The sequence below is a fragment of the Equus przewalskii genome, chromosome 31 (assembly GCF_037783145.1).
Source record: "Equus przewalskii isolate Varuska chromosome 31, EquPr2, whole genome shotgun sequence".
Taxonomy (NCBI): domain Eukaryota; kingdom Metazoa; phylum Chordata; class Mammalia; order Perissodactyla; family Equidae; genus Equus; species Equus przewalskii.
This window is the reverse complement of record NC_091861.1, coordinates 27,680,662-27,693,647: the sequence shown is the minus strand read 5'-3', so window position 1 is coordinate 27,693,647 and position 12,986 is coordinate 27,680,662. Positions and strand designations below refer to the sequence as shown.

General features: G+C 47.1%; 3 long non-coding RNA genes across 4 annotated transcripts in view; 2 read left to right on the top strand and 1 right to left on the bottom strand.

The window, feature by feature from the left end:
- LOC139080605 (uncharacterized) overlaps positions 1-10,048 on the top strand; it is a 20,114-nt gene extending 10,066 nt beyond the window's left edge. The window contains exons 3-5 of the long non-coding RNA XR_011535226.1: positions 2,100-2,256; positions 6,017-6,148; positions 8,152-10,048. This is a non-coding gene — a long non-coding RNA (uncharacterized lncRNA). The remainder of the gene's footprint in view (positions 1-2,099; positions 2,257-6,016; positions 6,149-8,151) is intronic.
- On the bottom strand, positions 5,498-12,986 carry LOC103559099 (uncharacterized). The gene is made up of 5 exons (XR_011535223.1): positions 12,894-12,986; positions 12,465-12,546; positions 9,139-9,439; positions 8,065-8,743; positions 5,498-5,817 (listed from the first exon to the last, which is right to left on the bottom strand). It is a non-coding gene; the product is annotated as an uncharacterized lncRNA (long non-coding RNA).
- The window catches only part of LOC139080601 (uncharacterized), a 58,239-nt gene continuing 56,662 nt past the window's right edge, over positions 11,410-12,986 (top strand). Inside the window, exon 1 of one of the 2 annotated variants that reach the window (XR_011535217.1) lies at positions 11,410-11,642. This is a non-coding gene — a long non-coding RNA (uncharacterized lncRNA). The remainder of the gene's footprint in view (positions 11,643-12,986) is intronic. The other variant, XR_011535216.1, reaches the window with a different exon arrangement.

The window sequence follows — 12,986 nt, the reverse complement described above, 5'->3', positions numbered from 1 at the left end:
TTGCATGCCTTGTGATTAAACCCTCTTTCTGCTGCAACCTCATCGACTCACTGACTGGCTTTCTGGGTGACAGGCAAAAACAAACCTGGTTCCATAACAGAAATGAGTACGGATCATTCTGGAAAATGAAGGAGGGGCATGAAAAGTCTCAGTGTGGGGGAAAATAAGAGACATTTTTAGGCTATCTGAAATAAAAAAAAATACTGAAGAATTAGCTATATCAGAATTGGAAATATAGAATAGTAAAACTTAGATACGTGGTGCTGGATAGAAACTTGAGAAATGGATATAGCTTTGATGAAGGGAGGGGCTTTGTCTGTTTGGCTCATGGTGCAGAAGAGGTATTTCTAAGCACTTGCCACATGGCCTAGACTATTGTAGCCAATGCTGCTTAGAGTTAATATTTTAGTGGACTCATCTGAGATACAGAAATGGAAAAATATACACACAGAGAGAAAGAATACATTGTGTGCAGCAAATCTGTCTGCACCCCCATTTCAATTCTCGTCACCCCTCCACCCTGCCCTCTCCCAAGGTATCTAACCTATAAACCATACCAAGGGCCCTCTGGTTGGGTTTGGCCAGTGGGGAGCCCCAGCAGATGGAGGGAAAGTAGAGAGTGAGGTTGAGGTATGTATTTCCCCGGCTCCCTCCTTGTGGTGTCACCTAAGCTTGGCCGTATCCCTAAGTTCAAGGTCACTGCTTCTCTCAACCTGTCCTCTCTCCGCGCCTCTCTGAGTTCTAGTAAGCACCCGCTTTGTGCATCCCGTCAGGCCTAGAGACCAGCCCTTCTCCCTGGGGTCTCCTGCACACTGTCTACCTTCGTAGATAGTCTCCTTGTTCAATCCTGCTTGGATTATCCTGACTTGAGAATGCCATCTATTTCCCTGGTTGATACACTTTGACTTGATAGAACACCTCAATTCCTTAGAAATGGCCATAGTGTTTCATACCCAGCCTTGCTGGTGTATTATTGTTGGTAAATACTCCAAACAATTGCACCATTTTCATTCTCATTATTGTCCAAGAAAAGCTCTTCTGGCTACTATTAATGTTTAATTTCTTTGTGTTTTCTCTTAGACCACCCTAAATTTCATACCTTATGCTATGTGCTAAATGTGCATTACATCCTTAATCTGCTACAATTTTCTCTTTCCCCGACATCCTACTCGCAAGTAAAGCACCACCTTGATCGTGAGTGAACAGTAGCAACTATCTAAACATTCCAGTCCATATCCATACGAATTTTTTTCTCCTTCTAAAGGACTTCAGGTAATAACATATGTCCTGGGATACTTGTCTACTTCACATGACTGCTTGTTTGGTGATTAAATACTATGTCCTTCGAATGCCTATGGAAAGCTGGCCTTCCCTGATTTTTCTCTCATTGTAACCATGAGCCAGGCATTCTGATTATTAGTGCAGAGTGGGGTTCTAACTTTTGAAATTTAGGCCAGAAATCCTTTGTGTATTTTTAACTGCAGAATCACTTCCCCCCACGTCACCTCATAGGTTTTGCTAAATACAAGATAAACATAGACAACTGTGAAACAAGAATATTATGGACGTTGGAATCTAAGAGATTTCTTTTTCTGTTTATCATTTTCAAGGGAAAACTTTGTCCTAAGGGAATTTCCAAGGATATGGGTGGGGCTTGGAGGAGGCATGACAGTCCCCAAATCTGGCTGCCTTGTTTTGTGTGCGAGGTTGATCTGCAGCATTAGACGTCTCCTGAAGCCTCCTGTCCTTAGTTTGCAAAGCACATGCTGTGAGCACTTCAGATTAATTGTGACAATAATTAAATGTAGAGGCTGCCAACTGGGGAGGCCAAATGCACAGTAGGTTGGGCGGGCCTCAGTTAAGGACGCCGCGCTGCAGACAAAGGGAAGGACTAGGATTATTTGGGAAAAAATGGAAGAGATTCCTAACATCCACGGAACACCTACTGTGTGCCAGGCACTGTTGACTGGTGCGTCCCCAGGTTCTTACATATGTTCGCAACCATCCTGATGATTATCCTCATTTTCCATCTTCAAACTGAGGCCCTGAGGAATTTGGATCTGGAATCCCTGACTCTTACTGAGTTATCTCCTTTCCAGCTACTCCACCAAGCGCAGGACTTGGGGACAAGTGGATGTGGCTTTGGGACCTGGTTTCTCCAATCACCAGCTCTGAGACTTCAGGCAGGTCACGTAACTGGCCTAGATATCACTTTTCCCATCTCCACAGAGCTGTCCGGGGTTTACACGTGATCAGGTATGTGAATGCACGGAGCCCCTTGTCTCTCTGAGACGGCCTCCCTGGTCTATTTCATGATCCTGCGTATATCCTCCATACCAACCCGAAATCACCTCCTTTGGTTCTCCTGCTTGGAACACGTGCTCCTCAGGGCAGGGGCTCGGCCTGTTTTTCTTCGCTGTTCTGTCCCCAGCAGCACTTAGCACAGTCCCTGCAAACAGTAGAGACTGAAGAAATATTTGGTCGTCTCCCTCCTTCCTCATCTACTTGTCTCCTACTTTTCCTAGAGCTGTGGTTGGCAAAGCCACTCGGGTCAAATCCGGCTGTCACCTGTTTTTATACAGCTTGTGGACTAAGAATGATGTTGACATTTTTAAACAGTTGAAAAAATTAAAAGAAGAAGAAGAAGTCATGATATGTGCAAAGGATACAAGCTTCACATTTATTTTTTATTTTTTTGGAGGAAGATTAGCCCTGAGCTAACATCCGTGCCCATCTTCCTCTACTTTATATGTGGGTCACCTTCCACAGCATGGCGTGCCAAGCAGTGCCGTGTCCACACCCGGGATCTGAACCGGCGGACCCCAGGCCACCGAAACCGAACGTGCACACTTAATTGCTGCGCCACCAGGCCGGCCCCCAAGCTTCACATTTCTGTGTACAAATATCAAGTTTTATCAGAACGCATCCGTTCATTTACATATTTTCTTCAGCTGCTTTCAAACTACACTGCGGAGTTGAGTTGTTGAGATAGAGTCCGTATGGTTGGCAAAGCCCAAAATGTTTACTATCTGGCTCTTTACACAAAAAGTTTGCCCAGCCCTGTCCTAAAGGATGAGCAGAAGTTGCTTGAATCCCGACAGCCTCTCTGCCTCCTTACCCTTAATTATTCACATGTGCATGTTTAACTCCTTCATTCAAACATTTACCTGTTCCACAAATACTTATTGAGCGCCCCACTTCTCCTACCAAATGGGTGATGGGGCTCAGCTCTGACTGTCCCCCGTAGCTGGTGGAGATGTGTCCAGAGCCCTGGGGGGATGTGGCCCCACTGGTGGTGACTGAATTTGTGTTAGTCCATCAGCGCTGTACCTCTCTGTTAAGCTGGCGTACGGTGGCTGTTGAACAGGAGGGAGCCGTGTGCATCTTGCGGGGCTGGAATCTGAGCCTCTGGCATGGGCAGTGTTGACGCGAGTAGGCGGTCCTCCTAAATGAATCCTGTTCTTCTGTCAGTAGTTTCCAACCCTTCGCCGCTTGGGACTCCCCTCTTTCTCTGCTGAGCTCAAAAGCTCTGGTCTCTGCGTTCGCATGTCTGTCTCCCCTGCCTCACATTGTAAATACATCTAAAACATCCGCAGACGGCCTTTTTCCTCTCCCGTGGTTTCCATTTCCTGTCCTCTGTCCCAGCTGGTGAAACGACGTTAGCTAAGGAGGAGGCGCAGAGGAGTGAGAAGAAATAGCAGTAACAGTCATTAAGCGCCCGGCCCCAGCCTTCCCAGGGCTTTGACGCGCGTTGTCACTTTTAACCTTTTCATGGGGATCTTTTCTTTAAGAGGCGGGTGCATGTATTGTTCTCCCACTTGACAGACGAAAAAACTGAGGCTCGGAGAGGTGAAGCCACTTGCCCAAGGTGACATCACTGTAAAGTGGTGGAGTCTGAATTTGAACACAGGCTCAAGCTCTTACGGACCATGGTGACAGACCAAGCGTGTCGGCATATTCTATGACAGGAAAGCTGCGTGGGCAGAAAATGTGGGTCCTTTTTTTGTAACGGCGTTTTTGGTAACTCCCTTGGGTACGTTCCGGAGAGAAAGTGGGTAGTCACCGTCAGACATGTGCCCTTCATCTCAGATGAATCGTCTTCTGCTCAAGGGACTTGAAAATCCTAACAGGCCACAAACTAGACAAGGGATAAAAAGACGGACAGGTGTGCTCTTGGCTGGCGTGGGGATAGCATTCCTCTATAGAATTCAAACATCTTGACAACCCAGGATGTTTCTGGACTCAACCGATAACTGTCCATGATATCAGGGGCCGTACATCGAGCAGAAATGACGAGGCCAGCCGTGCCCGGGGTGTCTGTGGAATGTTAATCACGCTCCCGTCAAAAAGGAGTGGCCACAGAAGAGAGGGGCACGTGGAATTCCACCAAGTGAGGCAGGATTCTGGACTGCAGGCCTCAGAGACGCTCCTCGAGGGAGGAGGCTGCACAGCAGTGACCTGGGCCACGTGCCCATGACCACCGTGTGGGCGGCCGCTCCAGGGACCTCGTGTGGGTAATGGTGCCTTCAGCCTTGCATTCTCCCCTTCCATTTCAGTTGAAGTTCCCAACACTTCAGCGACTGCAGAAAAGTCTGTGTCTTGTGTCAACTCACCAGGCCTTCTAGGCTGGGAAGGGAAAAGGACGACACCACGTTTCCAGACTCTGGAAGGTCTTCCTTAGGAAAGGATGTCGAAATTAATAATGCAAAGTTACGTTGGTGTTTTTCTGAGAGGCTTTCGGTTATCGAACTGTTACGTCTCAGGAAAAATCAAAGTAAATTGGGATCATATAAACTTTCCTCACGTGTTAATATTTCGTATGTTTTAGTTTGCTTGATCCTTTGTATATTGCTCAAATGTGGAGTGAGACCTCGGAATATAAAGCATGCTGCATCTAAAGTTTCAAATGATATATGCAGGACACACTCAGGTGACTAAGCGGTGGAAATTGTCGCCTCGGACTCCGGTGAAGTCAATATGGGAATATGTGGAATTTACTTGGAGTTTTCAGGAAATAAGGTATCATTGTTAGGATGGTTTCCTGTCATAAAAAATTCTCTAGTTTGGTTTTAAAATAGCAGCCTTAGATGTTGTTTTTGACTCAGAAATCTATAGGAAATCTAAAATCGTATGTTTTTTTTTCTTTTCCTTTTTTGGTGAAAGAAGTTTTCATGTTTTCCACAGGCAAAGGATGACATATTTTTATTCCCGGTAATGCACAGATGATGCATGTATTTACCACACGCCAATGTGAAGGTGGCCCAACTTTAAAAGCTGGGAAAACTCCATTGATTTCGATGATGGGTTATGTGGACAGAAAACCTTCCTTCAGACTCAGCCATGTCCGCAACTCCCAGTCCTGGGGGCTGGTCACCCCAGCAGCCTTCAGGTTATAGTCTGTGGCCGTCAGACTGTTTTGGACCCCCCAGCTTCTTTGGCTTGCACCTTGTTACAGGCTTGCAGCTAAGAGCGGAGCTAAACCATTTCTAGACAGACCGAGCAAGGACTTATTTTTATTAAGTAGAAGTGTTTTGTTCTTACTTCCTTTACATAAAGTATCGGGAAAATAAATACTTTGCAAAAGTCTTTTCGGTGAGATTAACGAAGTCAAATCTTGAAGATTCAAAACCTACTCAGAGAGTTCTTTAAAAAAAAAAAAAAAAGCGCCAGCTGGGGAGGAAATGCTGCTTTTCGTGGCAAGAGGAGCGAGAGGCGGCTGCTTTGGGAAGGGGGGCAGCTGGTGCTGATGCTCTCCAGGAGCTCTCAGTCATGAGACCGTGTTCTCAGGGTCTCCCAACCCCGTTGCCTTCTCTGACCCTTTAAAAAAGATTGTGTACAAAATATATGATGAAATTCACCAATGTAACCATTTTGAACTGTACAATTCAGTGGCATTTAGCACATTCACAACATTGTGCAAACATTTCCGTGATTTAATTCCAGAGCATTTTCATCACCCCGAAAGGAAACTCTGTTACCTGTTAAGCAGTCACTCCCCATTCTTTCCTTCCCACAGCCCATGCTTTCATTTCTGTGGATTTACCTCTTCTGGACATTTCATACAGATGGAATCACACAGGTGACCTTTTGTGTCTGGCATCTTTCACTTAGCATGATGTTTTCAAGGTTCCTCCACATTGTAGCATGTGTAAGTATTTCATTCCTTTTTATGGCTGAATGATATTCCACTGTACAGATATGCTATCTTTCATTTGTCCATTCAACCATTAATGGACATTTGGGTCATTTCCACCTTTTGGCTATTGTAAATAATGCTATGAATGTTCATGTACAAGTTATTAATGAGAAACTGTTTTTAATTCTTTTTTTTTCCTTTGAGGAAGATTAGCCCTGAGCTAATATCTGCTGCCAATCCTCCTCTTTGTGCTGAGGAAGACTAGCCCTGAGCTAACATCTGTGCCTATCTTCCTCTACTTTATATGTGGGATGCCTGCCACAGCGTGGCATGCCAAGCGGTGCCATGTCCGCTCCTGGGATCCGAACCGGCGAACCCTGGGCCGCCGAGAAGTGGAATGTGCAAACTTAACCGCTGCACCACCGGGCGGCCCCTGTTTTTAATTCTTTTGGGTATATACCTAGGAGTGGAGTATAGTATTGCTGGGTCGTAGGGTAATTCTATGTTTAACTTATTGAGAAACCACCAAACTAATTTTCTCTTGCCTTCTGAATGCTTTTCTAAAAATAAAAATTCACCGCGAAACTGATATTCCAAAATCAGTTGTGGGATGCGCTAAAGAATGGTTATAGTTCTAGACTGAATATTAAAAGTCTAAGAGGTTTCTGTGAGGCCAAAGTTCATTCAGAATACTTTCCTAAATAAACAAGCAAGTATAAGCCACTTACCATATTTATTTACTTCCTGCCATGGTCGGCTTCTTCCTACAACATTTGACCTTTTACAAAATTCAGTATCTCTTAAGAGGACGGTTATAAACAGATGACGCTGTCACTATCCACTTTGGCTTCATACATTTTCCGGGTCAAATGGAGGCTTTCTAATCTCTTTTGTGATTTGGATGAATGTAGAGTAATCCAAGGGCAGATCTAAGTTAGCTACTCATCCTCCTTTCTAGGTTAACTCTGGCTTACATTTCATGGTTGCCCAGGGCAGGGTAAAAGAGAAATGAAATCATTACAGATAATGCTGCTAGTTTTCCAACATCAAATTGGCTGGTGACTCTCCTTGTCCCCGTTTGAAGTGAACAGAGTGAAGAATGGAGTGTTGGGTGGACTGCCACAGACACCGTGAGCTCTACAGGAGGGGTCCGGCCCATTCCTCTATGGGCAGCTCCCCATCCTCAGCTCTCTGGTGGTCCAGCCTCCCCAGTGCTCCCTGGATGCTGGAAAATGGTCCAGGGGCTCTTCTCCATGATGCTCTCACCCAGGGCTAAGATCCAAAATATGTAACAATCAAGGTGGTACAGGCATCAACCTATCTGCACAGAGAACATGGACCATATATGATGCACCAGGTTCTGGAAGCACCCCCCACCGTGGGTCAGACTCAATGCTGTAGTCACTGGAACATGGGATGGTCTCAGTGGCCCTGGGAGGGGATGTTAAGGTAATGGTTATTTACCAACTGATATACAGAAGTATCTTCATATTTCAACAGCCAGTATGGCTGTCCTGATACACTAGGATTCTCTAAGTAGAAACCGTGATGACATTCCTGCTTCCCCACCATCCTTCACTGGAAATCCTTCAGGATCACAATTTTGCTGTCTTATCCTATTGTCTTTCCACAGGAAGTAGTTACCACTCCTCCTGCTTGGAAGGCATTATTCTGCCTGCTCACCTCAGCTTCTGACTGAAGAGATGACCATTCTACCTGTATCATCCAGGAAGGTTCTATCATGACCAGCGAGGAATTCCTTGTATTTCCAGGAATTCCCGACTCTGTGGTGCTTGGAATGGCCATAGTCTTGTTTCCTAACTCCCAGTTGCACTTGGTCATTGTCCTGTTTAATAACCATCAATATTTTTTCAGTGCCTAAAAATAACCAACCCTCTCCAGCCCTCCCGAAAAAATCACACACATACCTGTAGAATGGCTTTCTAGGGCTCCGTCTCATTCCCAACTTCTTTTGCAGTCACAGCTTCTTTTCTTCCCCTTCTCCCCACAAACAGGAACACGTGTTCTCCCCAAAACGCGCCCTCCTGTAGACCATCTCCATCCATCTCCTGATTCCCTCCTCATCCCTTCCTGTTTGGGAAGCTGTGGAGGGGGACGTGACCTTGCTGAGCAGCCAGCCTTTGCTCAGGGTGGATAGGGCACCTGGAAGGAGACTCTGTGACTCCAGCTCCAAGACTGCATGAGCCTGGAGCTGCCGTGACCGTTTATTCTCTGACGTTCTCCTATCTGACAACAAACCCAACGTGGGAGCAGGGCCAAGAGATGAAGGGGCGGGAGAATGTGCCTGACAGGCATCAGCTAAGCCTCGGTTCACTCCTCGGACTTTTCTGCTGTGGGCAACAATACATTCTCTGTTTGCTGAAATGATTTTGCATTGGATTTTTGTCACTTATGAGAAGGAGGTGGCGTATCTTTCCAGGCACAGGTCCTACGCCAACTCCTTCATGTTCTTCCTTGGCTCAGGTGGCCAGCCGCCTCTTTTCTCCCCTGGCTCTTTATCTGCACGGTTTGACGCTGCCTGGGGTGTGCTATTTGTGCACATACTTCATCCTGCTGGAAGGTGAGGGCCCGCAGGAGGACAGAGCCCTGGAGGGTCAAGACCAGAAGACACGGTATTCATCAGGGAGAGAGTGGGTGGTGAGGCACTGAGCACCGATTGCTTTTTTGTGAAAGGAGGCAGGAGGGAGAGGAAAGACTGGCTGGACAAGGGGGAGGGTACCAGACTCAAGGGTCCCTCAAGAGGACTCAAGAAAGCTCAAGAAGAAAATAATTCAGCCCCGGGTGAGTATGAACATTCATGTTTATAAACGAAGGGGAGCAGGGAAGAGGCAGAAGGAGGGTATCAGTGAAGGAGGGTTAATCACCAGAAGGCAGCCTCAGGAGGAGCAGGAGGGCTGGGATGGTGAGCGCGGAGAGGAGGGTGTTTATGCAGAGACACTGCCGGAGAAAACAGAAGGTGCTAAGATACGGCGCCATTTTACCGTGGAGAGGAGCTGAAGGAATGAACATGTCCTTTATGACTTCAATCTCGCAAAGCAGCGAATCATCAGTTTACTGGACATGTTGTATAAGTGTTTTAGTTTAAGACCATTTTCCTTAAAATTGCCTTGAGGATTAGACAGCAGTGTCTTCGTTTGTCCTTGAAGGGGAGGTCCCCTCTCACCAACTTCCTAAAGGGTCTTCGTGTCCACGTTCTCTTTCCACGTCAATCTCTGTCCAGGGTCCGGTGCTCTGAAATGCCAATCTTATCATGTCGCCTCATTTCTTGTAACCCTGCGAAAACTTAGAAATTCTAGGATGAAGCGTCTAGTCCTTAGCTTTGCACAGAAGGCTCTACCTTCTGTCACAGCCCACCTCCTGGGATCTATGTGACATGTGGGCCCTGCCTACCGGTTCAGACCATCTTCAACCACTGCTCACCTGCCCTTCCCTCCTCTGATCCCAACCTCACACTTTACACCCCAACAACGCTGAAGTCACCTGGCATTTTCTGCCACGTACTGTGCTCTTTCTTCCTTCGAAATCTTTCTACATATTGCTTCAGTTTAATTCAATGGATTGAGCAGGAAAGAGGTGCCTGATGCTGTGGTGGGACCTGCAATAATTTCACCCCACTGGTGTTCTGGGCAAAGTCCTCTTCTTAACATCAGCTCAAGCCCCTCTTCTCTGGGGAGATTTTCTGCAATCCTTTAGAGAGAGCTCAGAAGCATCACATCAGATGTGAATATAACTTAATTTCCTTATGCAAATTCAACGTTTTTTTTTTCTCCTGCAACAGAGACTCTAAATGTGAACTAACTATCTTAATCTCGTAGTCAACTACAAAATATCTTGCCTACTCTTTATGACGTATTGGACATTACTGTATAAATACATATTATTGTGAATAATTATATGTGTCAACCTTGCATGTGATGGACAATTCAAGGGATTTTCCAGGGAGTAATTTTGAGTGTACTTCAGTTTCCCCTTTTCCCTCATTTTAGACCTTCCTTGTTCCTAAGATTAAGGTATGAGGTGAAAATTGCATAAATTATGCTCAAAAATCTCTAAGGAGGCATTGGGCTGGACCATGACCTTCAAGTCCAAGAATGAGAACTTTGCTCCAGTGTTTCAGTTGAACAGGAGCTGGAGCAGCGGGTTACCTTTAGGGCTGGCAGCATGTGGAAACCCTAGACTCTGGCCGCTGCTCGCCTTCCAGAGGCATTTGGGGAATGAGACGCCCGAGGAAACCACAGCGTAACGCTCACTGCAGGCCAGGTGCTCCTTGCGTGGAATGGCCCGAGCTATTTCTATTGCTTTATTTCTCTCTTATAAGATTTTTTATTGACTGAGTCTCCTTGAATTCCTTTAAGTCAAATGTTGGTGTGTTGTGACCCCGCTGCCCTGGTTGGCGTCTGTGAGCGAGTTCTAGTCTGGAACGTGTTTGGGGGAATAATCAGTCTGGAGGGAGTGGTTGAGGCTGGGAGTCTGGATGCATTTCCCCAAGGGAAGCAGTGTCAGGAGTCAGAGCAGGCAATCTAGGGGACACTGATGTTTGGGGGGCAGGAGGACGAGGGTCCCGAAAGGAATCTGGAAAGCCATGAGCCTGCAAAGTGACTCGAAGGCCAAAGAAAAGAGTTTGAAGGAAAAGAGAGTGATGAAAAGTGCCCATTGCTGTACAAAGAGACACTCCCCTATCTTAATTGAGTCAGATAAGGAGAGAGGGTGTCCTTTAGATTTCACACTTCTCCAAAGTGTCTTTGCTCGTCCCCAGCGGAGACGCACGGCGGGCGTGGAGATCAGACTGCAGGGCTGGGAGGTGGCCACGGGAGATGCACTTTTTCAATAAGGTCGCTGTGAAGAGTTGGGGGAGGCGGTGGGAGTTTACCAGAGAGAGGGGTGAGGGCTAAGAGAATGCTTTAAAATTAAGCAGAGTGGAAATTCTTGAGGCAGTTGGTATGCTGAAGAGCAGAGGCAGTTAAAAGGCGAGATGAGAGATAATAAGGTCCCGGAGGATTGGGAGGGAATGCTCTGAAGGCCTGATCCAGTATTTCACCTTGGACGAGGGGAGGGCAAGGAAGAGAAAAAGCAAACTTTCTGCAAGCCCGGAGTGTGTCTTCTTTGTGTTCTTGCCCCTGAGCGGCTTGGTGCCTGGTACACTGCGAGGCCTTTGAGAGGAGGGTGGGGAGACGCAGATAACACCTCGCTGTGGGTGGGGTCGAGAGTTGAGAGTTTGTTTTCAAAGAGACTTGCTGCAAAGAGGAGGAGGTGGGACCATCTGTTGAAGATGCCAGAGGAAGTGGTGGGATGCGGAGAGGGAGGTGGAGGTTGGGAGGACCCACTGGAGGAGGCGGAAGAGGAGGAGGAGAAGCAGCTGTGTGGCTGGGAGGCCCGCCGAGGTCGGGGCCATGAAGTTAAAAGACAAATCTATGGGATTGGGGGGTCTTCTCCAGCATCAGGCAGCTGCCCCTGGGTAGGAACCAAGACGGCTGGGCGGATCAGGGTGAGTAATCTGGATGGCAAGAGGGTGGGGGCTCCTGTTTGCTAGCCTTGACTTTCCATGTCTCCACCTGCAAGCTTAGCACGTGCCCGGTCCCCGGACACAGAGGTGCAGAGAGTTGAGCTTCTCCAGCTTCTCCTCCAGGGGACCTGCCTCTGTGCGGTTGGTGACCACATGCTGACCATGGCCAGTCCCTGAGCAAGCTCAGGGTCCAAGCTCTTGACCACTGTAGGCTTCTGGGGAGCCCTCCTGAGATCTGGGGCCCTTCTTATGTATACGGATGTTGGTAATGTTTAGATGATAAAAGTAACGCATGCTCATTGTAGAAAACTTGGAAAATACAGAAGAAACTAAAAAATCCCCCATAATGCTGCCTCCCACTGATAACTACTTTAACATGTTGAGTTCTCCCAGTGTGTGTTTGTGTGTGTGTGTTTTGTATAAAATGGGGTAATATTCTTTATGTAACTCTGTCTTTAACATTGAACTGTGAATGTTTTTACATGCCATTAGCCATCTGTTGAGACCCACAAGTGGCGTCAGTGCCCTTTAGGGCTGTACGTTCCTGTCTGTAGTCACATTCTCTGCTTTGCTCTAGGTTGCCCCTCCCCTTGGTTTGGTGCCACCCTCGGGAGTGTAATTTGCGCTCTGGGACCCTCCCGGTGCCTGTCTGGATTCCCCCCTTCCTGTGGATTGGTGGGGACCAGCCGGGGCTGGAAAGCCCTTACCACCCTATCGCCTCCGTCCTCAGGCTCCCGCTAAGATGCTCCTGGACCTTCCTGGTGGAGGTGTCTGTCCCCAGGAGACCATCTCTCCTCTACTTACTCTCTCGGTCTGTCTCACCCCCTCCCCGTGTGTCCTGCTGAATGTGACAGGCAGTCCCCTCTGACATCCTGGGCCAGGGCACCTGGGTACATATCAGGATACGTAGCTTAAACCAGAAGCACATAGTTTATTCTGAACTAACCCAGATTAATTCCATCTTTTAAAAAGTGCACTTTGGTCCTGATTCTAAAAAGTTATGAAATTATTGGAAAATACAGAAAAAGATGAGGAGGGAATTAAAAAATCAACAGCAATTCCTGTACCGGGAGATAACCCTCTGCAGGTTTGGTCTGTTTCCTTCCTGGTTTGCGTCTATGTCTCAGGTTTGCAGATACGTGCACACGCAGAGGCTGACATAACCGAGAGAGGAATACATCTATATATTTCCTGCTTTCTAACTTTCACCTTCTCATCCTTCTTGAGACTTACCTTTGGGCTGATAGATGTAACAACTCACATCCCTGTAACATCTCGGGCTGCCAGAGAGGAAGGCGGGCTCTCCAAATATCTCCTACATCAATA